Here is a 16,436-nt window from a genome sequence, read left to right on the forward strand (position 1 = left end):
CATGACTATGGAGGGAACAGGTGAGTGCACTGTACGAGTGAGGGTCATTGGGCAAGAAACAGAGTTTGTTTGCTCTTCTGGGATTATATTAGCTTGGGCTTGGAATGAACCAGGTGCTTTTTCAAAAGAGCCAGTCTACTTCCTCAGTTTTCACAGGCTTGATAGGTCCACACCCACTAGTTAGACTGAGAGGTCAATGGTCCAGCACTTATCCCTGCCTCCCCAACACTCCGTACAGGAGGTGGGAAGGGAGGAGTGTTAATCCCCTTGGCAGAGCAACGTTGTGATCTCCTGGGGTGTGAAAAGCTGCAGCTTCCTGTTGGGAGCAGGCTCACATCCCCAGTTTATTAAGCTTAATGTCTAGTTTCCTTTGCTCTTTTTCCTTGTCAATAGTTAGCTAACAGTGACTGTGATGCTGCTATAGTTCTTCACTTTGTTGGGAAATTGGGGGCAAGGGGAGAGAGGTATGGTAAAGATAACGAACAAGTGACATTTCCAGTTCCCAAATGTAATTAGCATTCTCTTTCCCTCCCCTCCATGTAAAGGCCGTTTATTCTATTTCATTATTGCTACAGTTCTACCCAACTCTACACCAACCTTAGCTGATTCCTACATTTTCTTTAGTCGTCAGTGTGCAGTTGAATGGCATTGGGAAGTCTCCCTGCTTCCTTAAATCTGAGGTGATCTTACCAAGGTCTTGTTCTCAAATCATCTTTTACAACTTTTTAATATTTCAACTTCAATTGCCTAATAATGTCTCTGTGTCTTTCACTGGACTTTAAGTCTTTGTGGAGGTTCTTGTGTTTTGCTCACTGTTGCGATCTTTACCCAGATGTTACAGACTACAGGTTGGGAGGGAGGATGTGTAGATGGTTATTATTATTTTTTGGTTTATAAGTTATTTTTAAAATTGAACTAAAATAAAACATTTTAAGATACTTACATTTAATAAAACCAGCTTTCTAGTTTCTTTTGCAGAAAATAAATATCTGAAGTTCTAACAATAGGGCCATCTCTCCAAGGCTAGTTCAAGATAAATAAAGATAAATAACCTTACTCATGTTTGACATCACTTCTAAATTTCCCACAAAGGAAGACTGTTTTAATGGAGATAGTGCAGTTTGGATTTTTAAAGGAATCAGTCTTTATTTGTGGTTTGAAACTAAACATTATTTAAGAATGTGGATTAGTTTCTTCACAGTGATCAAGGTACCCTTTTGCCTCCTCTGTGGAGTAGATAATATGATAATGTTCTTTAGGATGCTGTAGTAAGATATTTTATAGGGAAACTGAGTAATCCTTAGATGAAATTAAGAATGTAATTTATGGATAATTTATCTAGAAAGGACACCAATTTCTGTTTGAAATAGAGAATAGCTGTATTTTGGGGTTGTGTTTGTATGTCTGTATAGGAGCCCAGTGCATTAATTTTTCTCATGTGTCCACATGACTTTCATCTCTTTAATTATCATCAAAATCAGTTTCTCTTAGGAAAAAGGGTGTTACTGATCATTGTTTGACACTGGAGATTAGCAAGTAATAGAGAAAAGCAATTTTTTTTAAGGTTACTAGCTTTTATTGTTCTGTTTTGTGGTGAAGGTTAAATTAAATATTATCATTTCTTTTATATAATTCATTTTCCCTGGTCTGCCTGATGTGAAATGTCTGCTGTGACCAGGCCAGTTTCCAAGCTATTCTCTAAAAATATCATGCTCATTCCTTCCTTTGGTCTTCATATATTGTCTCTAACTAAAACCATTCCATTATCACCTCTTTGGTTGCCCGGATCTTACCTACTCTCTCAGGTCTAACATAAAGTTCTCTTTTCACACATCCTTTTTTGATAAAAGTAGTGTTTATATGAGAAAGGGTGTGGGCATTGGAGTTGGATAAACCTGGATTGAAAACAAATCTTGTTATGTGGCTGTGTAGACATTATTTAGCTTCCCTGATCCTCAAATTTCCCATAAAATTGTCAAAATTGGAGTTTTTATGAGAAAAGAATGTTACAGCATGTTAAACAGATGAAGTATCTTAAAGTGCCAACAAATGTTTTTCTACAACATTTAATAAACCAAAGATTGTAAACTAACAGCTCATAGAATGTATACACCTCAGTGGTGTATCTGTCTGATTTACACAATATTTTAAATAGTTTCCAACCCGAAAAAAAAGGAATTTCACATAAATATCTAGATTTTGGTTTCTGTTTAGAAAGTTAGAACCCTGAGCTCCCATTCCCAAATAAAGAACAATCATGGGTGCTGAGTAGACAGCTTTTCTGAGAATCATGCTTCACTTTGGCACAGTATCTAACTTGCCTTTTGCATTTATTCACTTGGCCTTCCTGGACCTGCTAATTATATGAATTTATGATCCTGGAGTTAGAAGGGGTATTTTTGTATTTGAGTACTTTCTACTTTTAATTTTTTACTGTGTGTATCTTATTCTATGATTATGTAAATCTCATGTATTTCATTCTATATATAACCTGTATATGTTTATATTCTCTAGATAGAATACATACAAAAAATATATATATGTATATGTGTGTATATATGGTCTATTCTGAAAGTGTCCAGCCATGTACTATGAAAAATAGAGACATTTATTAAAGAAAATACAAGATACAAGAACCATTGTACACAGGGCAATGATGCTTCAGTCCCCTTCAAAGCAGGCACCTTGGGACCTCACACATTCTCCCAGTCTCCATCAGCTGCCCTGTCACATTTTCTTGAATCTTCCAACAGTCTGAAATTTCTTCCTTTTCAAAGGGTTTTTTTTGTGTGTGTGTGTGGAAAAGCCAGAAGTTGTAGGGTGTCAAATCTGGGCTGTATGGGGGCTGAGTCACCTGGATGATTTGATGTTTCACCAAAAACCTCTGCAGGAGATGTGACTCATGAACGGGTGTGTTGCCATAATGAACCTGCCAATCACCAGTTGCCCATAGTTGCAGCCTTCTGAATCATCTAAATAGATTCTGTGGAGGAATGTTCAAGGTTAACACAAAATTTGGTGCAGAATTATTGCTCTATTCGCTCAGTCATTTTGAATGCAACAGTCACACAGTACACATGCTCACTCAACAGTGTGTCTACCACCCCCACTGAATGTTACAGTGAAGTCATCATTGTTCACGCATGCGCATTCCAGTTCACTGTCCTTAGCTGCCAGGTTACATTGATGTTGTGCAAACCATTCTCATTATAGTAACAATGGCTGTACTTTTTCTGGACAGACCTCAGAGAAAGAGACTCCTTAAGGGCAGACATGTGATTTTAAAAAATGTTATAAGTATCCCCATTAGCTACTAATAGTTATACCACATTTTAAGTTAATAAATAGTAGTAAATTAGATTATGAGATGAAAAGGTATAACCGTATCAGTGGAATTCACTTTATGTTTTATTAGTATTTCTAATAAAATTCCATCTCTCAATGAGACTATAAGGGAGGGAAAATGCAGAGAAAAAGAAGCGAAAAAAAGCAGCTTCTCTTATTCTTTCTTATTCCCTCTGCTCTTTCCCACTCCAGGATTGGTGTTTCAGGGCCTTTCTTCTGTTCACTGAAACTTTTGTACTGCATACCTTCTGAGAACTCTTTGTTTTGATCAGTTTTTACTTCTGTAGCTCTCCCACTGGGAAACTGTACTCTCCCTTTGTTTAATTTAGCTGTTACATAAATATGTTGAAAAGCTCCACTATTTCAGTTCCTGCTGTGAAAATATTTTGTAAGCAGCAGGATTAAAACACGTTTTTTCTCCCAGCTGTATAGATCATAGGAATTTGAAAGCAGCAAGAGAATGTGTAAAACTTACCCAGTACACCACTCAGGCTTAGAACAGAGAATGGTATGCCCACAGTTTTATCTCAAGGTAGAAGAACCTCAATTAGGACTTAGCATTCGTGACTCCAAATTAATGTTTACATTTTAAATAGAAATTCAGTTTTTGTGATGTTTGTAAACAAAATAAGATGGATTCCACTGAAATAATGTTCTCCACTTCACAATCCAAATCAACCGGTACTTATTTATTAAACTTAGAATGTGGGATAAGTTTATCCCCCCTAAAGCCATATGGGGTGAGTATTGTTATTATCCTTGCTTTACAGTAGGGGAATCTGAGGTCTAGAATGTTGAAATAACTTGTACTTCTGCTCCCGTGTCCTTAACCACTTGGCTGCCTGCTTTTTCATCATGTCCTTATCTCCCATATTCTGTTCTACGTTTGTCATGCCCATGTATAAGAACTGGTATAATGTTGACAACGTTTTCAGTCTCTCTACCTCTGATTGCCTGAAGTTTAGTGGTTACACAGTTATAGCAAACTGTATCTCCATTGTTCAAGTTATTTCTATTTTTCTTCTTCATTTCACCTTATTTGTGAAATTCTGGAGTTACTATAGTTGTGATTTTCTTCCATTGAATAGATCCCTTACTGATTCTTGCCTCTTAAAAACAAATAAACAAATACATAAACACACACTGCAGCTATGATGACTTTGGATTAGTAAAAAATATTCTCAATAACTTTGTCTCAAGATGTTTCTCAATTATCCAAAATATCTCTTTTCCCTAACAGTACTTAGGTCTTCAACTATTAATTTTGCCCTTTCTACTTAAAGGGTGTCTGCTAGTATGAAAAACTGAACTTACTTTCTATTCAAGAAAGAATTTTTTGTTCAACATTTTTAGCACTATTGGGAGGAGACAAAAAGAATGGAAATTGGACTTTGTGATTGAAAGGGGACATGAACATGGCAAACAGTGAATCCATGTAAGGTGACCTTGAGCAGTGAAAGTCAGTGGAGCTGAGTGAGGCAAGTACGGGGAAAGAAGCATGTTTGAGCCAGGTGGTGTTAGGCAATGGCTTTGGAAAGAAGTCCTGTCTAATCCCTGTCCTGAAGTCACATCCTCTGCCTGGCCCATCGATTACACAGTGATCTGTAGACAATTGGAAGAAGCAGATAATTCAGATCTTGGGGCTATTTTTGGTGTAATATTTTATATTCTCTGATAAACCAAACATAACTGTGAATGTTTCAAAACTATATAAAAATGTGAACAGAAGTATTGTTACTCTGACACCTAGAGAAATCCATTATAAATATAGTTAATTATCTATTTCTCTGGGTCCATGTATTTACTGTCCAAACAAAACTTTCTGTTGTCTCTATATGATATAATTTCAACAGATTTAGGATCAGATTGCCTAGGTAATTTTCAGCTTATTTTTTCTCACTGAATTATCAAAGTAGCACATAAATCAAAGTAGCACAATATACGTGACTAATTTGCCATATGTTTAATACTGTTCAAAAGCCTGTTTTAATGCCTTTGTTTTGTTTTCTTCTGTGATGATTAGCATATTTTGTTATTCTCCTGTTACCCTATTCTTTATTTATTTTAATTAGGAATAAGTATTGAACATTCTTATAGAGAAAACTTTGATTTTTTAGTAATGAAGTAAAACATATAATTATTTTTGCTAAGCAATATTTCTTAATTTCTTTAGGAATCAATCCTAGATGTAGGCTTTATAAGTTACATGTATGAACTTTAAAAACAAACAACACACATTTTTCTTTCATTTTCGTATGAGAAAAGTAGAACACAATAATATAAAAGCTTTAAAAAGAGCAAATTGATAAAATGAAAAAATATAATCAAATAACTAGATTTCACTAACTCTTGATATTTATAGTTTCATAATTATTTCTTATTAAAATATTACTATGACTTATTTGACTTTACTATGGAACATGACTGTCTCTCCAAGTAATTAATTTTTCTCTATACTTCTTAGTTGGCTTTATAATATTCCATCGTAAGAATATTATTATTTTGATGACTGCATGTTATTGCATATACAAGTTATTTACAATGTCTTATAAAATTTTATAATAAACATCTGTTGTTATTTATTGACAGATTTTGTTCCTGATACTAACTTACACTTAGTTGTTCCTTTCACAGATATGTTTTGAGTGATTACTGTTTGTTAAGGCACTGTGCTGGCACAGGAAAAATAGCCACTAGCCTCATGGAATTTACAGTGTAGAACAACACTATGCAATAGAACTTTCTGCAATGATGGAAATGCCTGCCTCATTAAATGAAGTTATTTTATTTTAACTAATTTAAATTTAAATAGCCACTTATGGCTCATGGCCGTTATCTTGGATAGAGCAAGCGTAGAATTTACCTGTTAATATTCTCACATCTGCCAGGTATCTTGACTACTGTGTACTGTTAGAATTTTCCTAGAATCTATACTAAGACATTCTTCCATATATACTGTGAAGAGAAATATCCTGTATTATTTTGTTGCAGAGATTTTACTAAATTTAGTAATACTTTTAAAATATTATAGATACAATTATGTGAAAGAAAAACTAAACTGATAGGTCTTTCATTATGTATTTTTCCATTACCATTTAGTCCCTTTATACTCTGTGCCTCCCCATAATCATCACACTGTTGTCCATGCCCATGAGTCCTTTTTCCTTTTTGCTTAGTCCCTCCACCCCCAATATCCCGCCTGCCTTAGCTGTCATCCTACTCTCTCTGAGTCTGTCTCATTTTGCTTGTTTGGTTCAGTTTGTTCGTTTGATTCCACATATGAGTGAAATCGTTTGGTATTTGTCTTTCTTTGGCTCCTTTCACTTAGCATAATGTTCTGTAGGTCCATCCATACTGTTGCAAAGGGTAAGATTTTCTCCTTTTTTATAGCTGAGTAGTATTCCACTCTGTAAATATTCCATAGTTGTTTTATTCACTCACCTACTGATGGACACTTGGGCTGCCTCCATATCTTGGCAATTATAAATAATGCTGCAATGAACATAGGGGTGCTTATGTTCTTTTGAATTAGTGTTTTGGGTTTCTTTGGATATATTCCTGAAAGTGGGATTGCTGGGTCAAAGGGCAGATCCAGTTTTAATTTTTTGAGGTATCTCTATACTTCTTTCCACAGTGGCTGCACCAATCTGCATTCCCACCAACAGTGCAAAAGAGTTCCCCTTTCTCCACATCTTTGCCAACACTTGTTTGTTGATTTGTTGATGATAGCCATTCTGACAGGTGTGATGATATCTCATTGTGGTTTTAATTTGTACATATTTCTCTGAGAGTTGATAATTAAGAAGAACCAAGACTAAACTTTAGGTGACATACCACTAACATAGTTTTTTCTCCTTCCATCCAAACATCTTTTATAAAAATCAATTTTTATCATAAAAATTCAACCTATTAGGTCAATAATAATTTTAAAAACTCAATGTTTTAGGTATCTAGTTATCTTAAAGTAAATGTGAAAAACCTAAAAAGCTGTATGTTGATACCTATTGACGGGAACTAACATTTTAATTAGTGGTCTAAATTTAAAAATAATCGCTACATTCTATTCAGCATATCTTGCTTTTTTGTGATTTATGTGATTAAAATAGTTTTAAAGAGGAAAAGTTCATTTGAATTACCTACAAATAAGGCATTTGATTATTTTATTTTTCAGTTTTCTCATTCCATTTGAATGAAAACCTGTAATTACATAGAACTTCATGTAACATACTTGTTTTAGAATTGAAATGGAAAACATTTAAATTCACAATTTGTAAATAACACAGAATCAGTTGAAATAAAATATATCATTAAGGACACTTCTATAACTTTTTGTATAACTCTGACTTTGGAATTAATAGTAATGTTTTCTATATCCCCCAAATAAACAAATGTGCAATTAAAACACCTAAGGAAATGGGGAAAGCAATAATACAATCCAAAGTTTAAAAAATAAAACTGTATTATAAATGAATAATGTAACCACACTAAATAAAGTAGGGATAAAAATAGCTAATTGAAATTACTATGAAAAACACAAACTTGACTGAATGCTTTATGGCTAAAGACAAAATGTTGTACATAAATGTAGCTAGTAAAAGTATTTCTAACAGGATTGGGTTAACACAGCATATGTTTTATACATACACTATGTATACTAAAATTTTTATGTATATACTACATTTTAACAAATAAATATCTTTTAGATAATGAGATACGGGTTTGTCCCAGTTGCAGAAAGAAGTATAAGTAAGAAAAGGTGAGGAGGCTAAAATGAGTCCTATGGTATTGGATTAGAATCGGAGGTATCAATGTAAAATCATTGTTTTAATATATATAATGATGAAGAATACAGTCTATTTTTGTTATTCAAAATAATTGTGATCTATGAAGTCATCACCATTAATGAGCTAGAGAAAGCAAATTATTACCACTAGGGGAAAACAGGATTGGCTTCCTTTGAATCTCTGTTCACAGTATTTCCATGAACCAATCAGTATATATGTAGCCTTGTTTAATGTGTGTTTCTGTTTAAAGACATCTATTTAATATATATTGTTGACTCATTAACAAATTTATGAACAAAGTACTGTAAATGTGAGGTATACATACATTTAAGAAAGATACAAGTAAAATAAATATTTTCCAACCCACTTATTCATGGGTGGCCAGAGACTATCCCTGCAGCTTAGGGCACAAGGATACCCACTTTTTTTTAATCCTCACCTGAGGACATCTTAAAGAGGTAGGGAGAGAGAGAAGCATCAATGTGAGTGAGAAGCATCAATTGGTTGCCTCTCATACATTCCCTGAGTGGGGATGGAACCCACAACCTAGTTATGTGCTCTGACTGGGAATCTAACCTGCAACCTTTAGGTTATAGGACAATGCTCAAACCAACTGAGCCACAATGGCCAGGGCTTTTTAAAAAAATTCTCACTCAAGGATATGTTCATTGATTTGAGAGAGAGAGAGAGAATAAAACGTTGTTGTGAGCGAGAAACATCAATTGGTTGCATCTTGTACATGCCACAACTGGGGATTGAACCCACAACTTAGTTATGTACCCTGACCAGGAATCAAATATGCAGCCTTTTGGTGTGTGGGATATAGCTCCAATTAACTGAGCCACCGAGCCAGAGTAGAACCCACTCTTGACAGGATGCCCTTTCATCACAGGGTGCACTCACACACACACACACAGTCATCACAGAGCAATTTAAACATGCTAATTCTCCTGTGTACCTACCTCTTTGGGTATGGGAGGAAGGTGGAGTACTAAGAGAAAATCCACACAGACATGGGGAGAACATGCAAACTCCACACAGACAGTGGTTCCAGCCTGGAATCAATTTTTTTCTCACCAACATTATAACAAAATGATTTGGAATAAAATGATGCTATTTGAGGAACTACTGTGATTTTAATTTTTATGTAAGCTACTTCAATTATTTTAGTAGTGACTAATCAATCAAATAATGCATATTGAGCACATACTGTGTGCTAAAAGGTGTATCAGTGAAAAGCTAATAAGAATCTCTTTCATGGAGGAGTTTATATTCAAGTGAGGATAGGCAGGAAAAAGATGAATAGAAAAGCTATTAATAATAACATAAGTTGAAAATTTCTCCATGCCATGATTTAGTCTTATACTTTTCTTTGCCTAACAATGCCAAGACTTTACTGAGAATAATTAATAATGCTAAACATAACAAACTGAAACAGAGCAATTTATTTTATCTTTTAGCATTTTGATGGAGCAAAATTGGGGAAAAGCTGATTGATGGTGCAAGAGGCAGAGCAGTGTTGCTAGGTTAAGCACACACACACACACACAACACTGAGCCTTGAACAACACAGGTTTGAACTGCATGGGTCAACTTATATGTAGATTTTTAAAATAAATACTATTGGCTGTCGGTATTTGAGGGGTTTTCATTCATGGATTCAACTAACCACTGATCTAAAACAAAATCCATGGATATGAAGGGCAGCCTATATGCACTGTTCCACATTATATTATATAGGGACTTGAACATCTGCAAATCTGTGTAACTGCAGGGAGTCCCAGAACCAGTCCCCTGCGGATCCTGAGGGCCAGCCAACTGCAGTTAACTGTTTTGAGGAGTCAGAGTTTATACTCAGTTTTTCAACTGTTTGGGTGTTGACAGTCCTTACCCCTATGTTGTTCAAAGGTCAATTGTATACATTCACGCACACACACAAAGAATATTGAGGACATAAAGGAAAAGGGACACATACTGGATAATATTCTTATAAAACAGGAACTTTATTATTATTTTTAATTTAAGATTTTATTTTCAATTTTGGGTTAATTAACATTAAAAGGAAAATATTTTTTCCTTTCTATTGAATTTATTGGGTTGAGAACACAACAAGCCAGAATCTGTAGACACAGCAAAAGCAGTCTTAAGAGGGAAATTCATAGCATCATAGGCCTATGTCAAGAAACAAGAAAAATCTAGAATAAACAATCAAACTTTATATGTAAAGGAACTTGAAAAAAAACAACAAAGCCCAAAGTGGATAAAAGGAAGGAAATAATAAAGATCAGAGCAGAAATAAACCAAATAGGCTCTAAAACACAGTAAAAAGATTAGAGTAAGCAAGAGCTGATTCTTTGTGAAGATAAACAAGGCTGACGAACTTTTAATTGGACTCATCAAGAAAAAAAGAGAGAGGACCCAAATAAATTAAATCCTAAATGAAAGAGAAGTAACACCTGACATCAAATATACTAAGGATTGTAAGAAAATATTATGAACAAACTATATATCAACAAATTGAGCAATCTGGACAAAATGGATAGATTCCTAAAACAGGAACTTTAAATACTTGTCCATTATTTATCCAATTTGCCCCTCTATGTAACTCGATGCTCAATACAACTTCATTGAGTGAATGGGAGAAAAACGATTTGAATGCATTTTAGGAAAAGAGAATGCTCACTCTAGATCACTCTAGATAAAAGCAGAATACTAATCACATTAGGGCATAATAGAGTCTTGTATTGTGTCATAGTGCTTTATTTGCATACAAATTATAGGTGAAAAGCAGCAGGGCAGCATCTTTCCCTGAGTTATACCTAGTCAATTCAGAACCTTGCACATAATGCACGCTTATTAGATTTGGTTGCATTGATTAAAAAGTGAATTAAACGCCAATACAAACATGTCTAATAACAAATGAAAAATTTAGTAATTAAAATGAGCTGACTTTTATTAAGTATTAGACAGTTTTGAAATCCCAACTTTCAGAATCTTATAAATAGTAAAGTGACACAACTCTGGCACTAATTGGGTGTCCCAGGAGCCTAGCGGCATTGTACGTCACTTACTTCACTTCGTGTTTTACCTCTTCCTCCTCCTAAGGAGGCTGGAATGAAGGTGACTAACCTGGCTTCTCTTTTCTGTTTTAATGGTCATTACCTGTTAGCTGGCTAGATTACAAGTTCCCTCTGTCTCAAAAAAACCTTCAGGGAAATTCATCCTTGCTAAAAAACGGCTCTAACTCTTTGAGTGCATGGACTAGTATTGTTAGTGAATGACATCTAGAGCAGAAAGAACTGAACCCTTTCTGGCATCTAGTAATTTCCATACAGAATCACTGCCTTTTATCGCTTTCTCCTAGGAAGGGGCACAGTTGAGGACCCAAAGGTTGAAATGGGGATGTTTCCACTTGCTTTCTCAAGTCCTGTTCAATCAATATTACCTATATGTCAGCAGACTCAACTTTCCCTTTTCTCTTTATTATCTCTTTCAGATTTCACTGAGGAAGCTGAAGACAAGCCTCTCAGAGGAGTGTCTTCCTTTTGGCTTTCCTCTTACCTCCCTGGCCTCTCTTTCTTGGTCTTTTTTCCTGGCTCTTCCGTATCTCCTTGGCCTCTAAATATTGTAGTAACCCGGGGCTTGCATTACTTTTCTGATGGTTCATAACAATTTACCACAAGTTTGGTGATTCCAAATAATACTTTTTATTTCAGAGTTTCTTTGGATTAAAAGTCTGGGTACAGCTTAACTGGGTCTTCTCCAAGATGCAGTCGTGGTGTCACCTGGTGCTTGGGGTATCATTTGAGTGCTTGACTATGGAAGCGTTTATTTTCAAGCTTGCTCAGGTTGTTGGCAGAATTTATTTTCTTGTGGCTGTAGTAGGGAGGCCTTTGTTTTCTTGTTGGCTGGAGGTTGGAGACGTTACAAGATGCCAGGTAGAAACTGCTCTTTAGTTCTTTGCCAAGTGTATTCTTTAACACAGGTGTTTGCTTCACAAAAGTCAGCTAGTGAAGGAAATCTCCAGCAAGATGGATGCTGTGGTCTTATGTAATAATGTGATCACACAGTGTATTTCATATGTATCCTGTCACATAGTCCATTGGTCAGAAACCAGTTACAGGTCCTGCCTACACAGCAGAGAATGTGATTCATACAAGGACACAACAACCAGGAGGCAGGAATGATGGAGCCACCAAGGAGTCTACCTATCCTGGGGTAGTCTTTTGCTATATCTCTTCTCTGTCTGCACTCACTTGTATCTCATGGATTTAAATACTATCAATGGGTGGACAATGCTTGACTTTTATATTTAGAGCTTGATCTCCATATTTAAACTCCACACTAATACAGTCACTCAAATGTTTATATGCTCCACTTAGGTGTGTCTAATGGACATCTCCAAATTTACATATCCAAAGTCAACATAATTATTTACCCCAGAAATCTGCTTTTTCCATTTTCCCAGTCCCGCTTAATGGCAACCTATCCTTTCAGTTGCTCAGATCAAAAACCTTTGTGCCATCCTTGACTCTTCCTATTCTCTCATACCCAACATACAATTTATCAAACCTTTTTAAAAAATTGCCATTTCTTGGTTACTGTCTTTACATTCAGGTGGCACTAGACCTGATTTAAAATATAGGTCACTTGGTGGCTCTCTGGCAGTCATTCCAGTCCTAATGGGGAGTACAGTCTATCTGCAATTTTTAGCAACTGGCTCAGAGCCTGCTTCTAACAGGATGAATCACGTGGAAACCAAATACCACTGCTCTCTGAGTTTGCTGTTGATAAAAACTTACATAGCTGTTACCATGTACCAAATTGCTTCCTATGAGATGTTGCCTCTCACCATTCAAGGCTGCATTTGCCTTAATGAACCTCTCAGTACTTGTTTCACTCTAAAGGCCCAGGTGTAACACAGATGATGGTGTAGTCAGTAGACTCTTCTGCTAACGTATGAGGTCTGTCCAGAAAGTATCCAGCCATGCGATTTGAAAAATAGACATTTATTGCACAAGATCCAAGAAACATTGTACATAAGACAATGACACCTCAGTCTCCTTCAAAGTAGGTACCTTGGGACCTCACACAGTTCTCCCAACCACCATCAGCTGCCCTGTCATATTTTCTTAAATCTCATCTACAGTCTGAAATCTCGTCATTTTCAAAGGTGATTTTAGTTTTGGGAAAAGCCAGAAGTCGCAGGGTGACAAATCTGGTCTGTAGTGGGGCTGAGTCACCTGGGTGATTTGAGGTCTCACCAAAAAACTGCACCAGATGTGATGTATGAGCAGGCACATTGCCATGATAATAGCTGCCAGTTACCAGTTACCCACAGCTGTGGCCTTATGAGTCATCCTAATAGTTTCTGTGGAGGAATGTTCAGCTTAACACAAAATTTGATGCAGATTTGTTGCTCTGTTTGCTCAGTTATTTTGAATGTGACAGCCACACAGTGCTCATTTCAATGGCATCTACCAACTCCACCAACTAGTACAGTGAAGTCATCATTGTTCACACATGCACCTTCCAGGCCACCCTCCTTGGCTGCCAAGTTACATCGATGTCGCACAAACCGTTCCCGTTATATTAACAGTGGGTGGACTTTTTCTGGACAGCCTTTGTACTCTTTCTGTGAAGTTTTCTCCTCTGTGGTGCATCTTCTTTTCATCCTGTGTTTCTTCCTTCCTTTTTCCCTACATCCTCAAAAACTGTTAAAATATGTTTCTAGATAGGTATGACTTTCCATCATTCATGTACATTTTGGTCTAAAATAGTTCATAAATGTATTATTTTCTCTAGGGACATTTTTACTTTATACCATTACTCTTGTTATAAAATGTATTTTTTCTATCATCAGGATTTGAGACATTCATATGCTTGTTAACTTGATTTAGGGCCCAGACAGTAGAGGGGTGAACCTTGGCTAGAACCATCCCTGTTGGAGTTTAGGCATAGGTAGAGGGTATCTCATGGAGGCAGTTGATAGAAAAAAAGTTATCTCATCTACATTGCTTGAGACAAGTTTATAAACTCATTCTTTACCACTGTAGACAGACTCGTAGCTCCGTCCTCTTCTTTTCACATACTTGTGCTTCTTTCCTTGCAACTTTGTTATGTGTTAAGTTTATTAAGCAGACATCATTTGTAATTCACCTGCATGTGTGAGCATGTGTGAGTAATTTAGCCCACACTTACCTTTTGTCTTTTTCTATTTTCTTGAATTCTCACACTGATTTTCTAATTATATTTTTAGGAATCCGAATCTTGAAATTTTGGAAGAGAGCATTTGAACCTCAGAATTTCTACCAGGTAATGAGAAAATATGAAAAAGGCCCATACTGTCCAGATTAGAATTTCACTATAAATTTCAATTTTGGATGACTTTCAAAATCCTTCCTTTTTTTTTAATGAAAGAAAAAGAAAGTTGAAGTTCTGGTAGGAAATTTTGTAAAAAGTAAAATTGACAATGAGACCATTTTTAAAAGTAGTATGTACTCTTAAGCAATCTATTATTCAGAATTATCCCAACAACAGAAAGAGTAAGACAGATACCAGGCTAAATAGGAAAATGTTTCCAAAATAAGATACTTGGTATCAGCAGAAAATGTTTTACTTGGTACACCTAAAGATAGTTTTAAGGTAAACAGTTGAATGCAAAAGAGTGTGTATTGCTAACAAATATTTTGGAGATGAGCACTTGATGAAAGTACTACATGCTTAGAAAAACCTTTCAATTTGGCCAGCTGAAACACCATGTGTTGTAAAATGTCATCCATCATTTCAGTGTTAAGATCGCCCCCTGGTGTGAATACAATCACACCATATGTTTATGAGAAATCATGTTTATGAGAAATTTAGACATTGTTTTTAGAATCTCATTTTGCTGTTAGATGGTGATGGGCACTTTGTTAATGCTAGTTTGATTTGGTTAGTATGGTGTGTGACTATCTATAAATATAAGTAAATTTTTTTCTTGCCTTTATCCATTGGTGTAGCTGTAATCAATGGTCAGCTTGAAAGCAGAATTTGGGAATACATAGTTTCAAATCTTTTTTAAGTTAATAACAAATACTGTTACATAGTAAATGTGAAATTATATACTGAGTCAAAATATTACAGGATAATCAACTTAGTAATAACGTTGTTAAGTGACAAATTGCTGTGAATGGTTTCTTTTTTGGTAAACTCATGGACACTTTAATAATTAAACATGAAAATTCAGACATTACATTTTGTTTTTGAAATATTCATGGTGTGAAAAAGATAATTCAAGCTTTGACGATTTCTTACAACCCAGCAGCCCCCCATAGCCACAGAACTTGCAAAAATAATGTAATCTGTTCCTTAATCATAAATAGAGTTCTTATCTATCCTGTAAATGACCCCCACCCCCACAGATTCTCATTCAACACTGGCAGCAGAGTACCTATTTCATAACTGTCATTTTTCCTTGCATTTAAGTTTTAGTTCTTTAGGAACCATTAAACTATCTTTACAAAGTGAAAGTGTGCATAATATTTTAAACTACATTCCTGTAAATTTTATTATTGAAATTATATTTCCCTTTGCTGTCTCTTCTCCACACTGAATTATCTTGATAGTTGTAACTGTTTAGCATAGGTTCTATGTTCTAAACGTGATCATTTGCTGATTTATAATACTGAGCTGTTTGCAGTAGACTGAATTTACTTTCATTTTCTTCTGTATGCTCTTTCATTTAACTCTGAAGCCTCACATTAAGCACAATATTTATATTAAATCCTGGCTTGTGGAAAGGATATCTTCTAAAATGTAGAAAACAAACAAAAAATCAGAGCAATGAGCCTATCATAGCAGATGTGTTTGATTCCTCGTTCTCATAGTTACTAGCACCATGACCCTGGACCAGTCACTGACCTTCTCAGAGCTTCAGTCTCTTCTGTAAAACGGAAATGCAAATCCTACTTCACAGAATATTGTGAACTCATTCTCTGCGTTAATACGTATTTAAGACTTACCTTAGGTCAGATTTGGGGCTGGGTGCCTCATGAACATTTACTTTCACAATTCTGTGAACTAGGTGCTAGGATTTCTATTTTATTGATAAGCCTTAGAAACATTAAGAAACCTGGTAAGTGCAAAAGCCAAGATTCTAATCAAGGTCTTTCTAACATAAAGTAAACTCATAACCACTCTGCAATTTATTTGTTTTAATTATACTTACTCATTTCTTCTGCTTACTCAAGGTTGTTGTTTTCATTGTTCTTAAGGTCAAATAATTTCCTAATGCATAAACACAGAGAAACAAATCTTTTGAAAAAG

The 16,436-nt window shown here is 35.4% G+C and overlaps 1 protein-coding gene across 2 annotated transcripts in view; it reads left to right on the top strand.

The window, feature by feature from the left end:
• The window catches only part of COX7B2 (cytochrome c oxidase subunit 7B2), a 96,982-nt gene that overhangs the window by 20,158 nt on the left and 60,388 nt on the right, over nt 1-16,436 (top strand). For both annotated transcript variants that reach the window (XM_045182970.1, XM_024573493.3), the window contains exon 3: nt 14,389-14,444. The gene's annotated coding sequence lies outside the window, so the exon portion shown is untranslated. The remainder of the gene's footprint in view (nt 1-14,388; nt 14,445-16,436) is intronic.

This window comes from Desmodus rotundus, chromosome 4, assembly GCF_022682495.2.
Source record: "Desmodus rotundus isolate HL8 chromosome 4, HLdesRot8A.1, whole genome shotgun sequence".
NCBI classification, from domain to species: domain Eukaryota; kingdom Metazoa; phylum Chordata; class Mammalia; order Chiroptera; family Phyllostomidae; genus Desmodus; species Desmodus rotundus.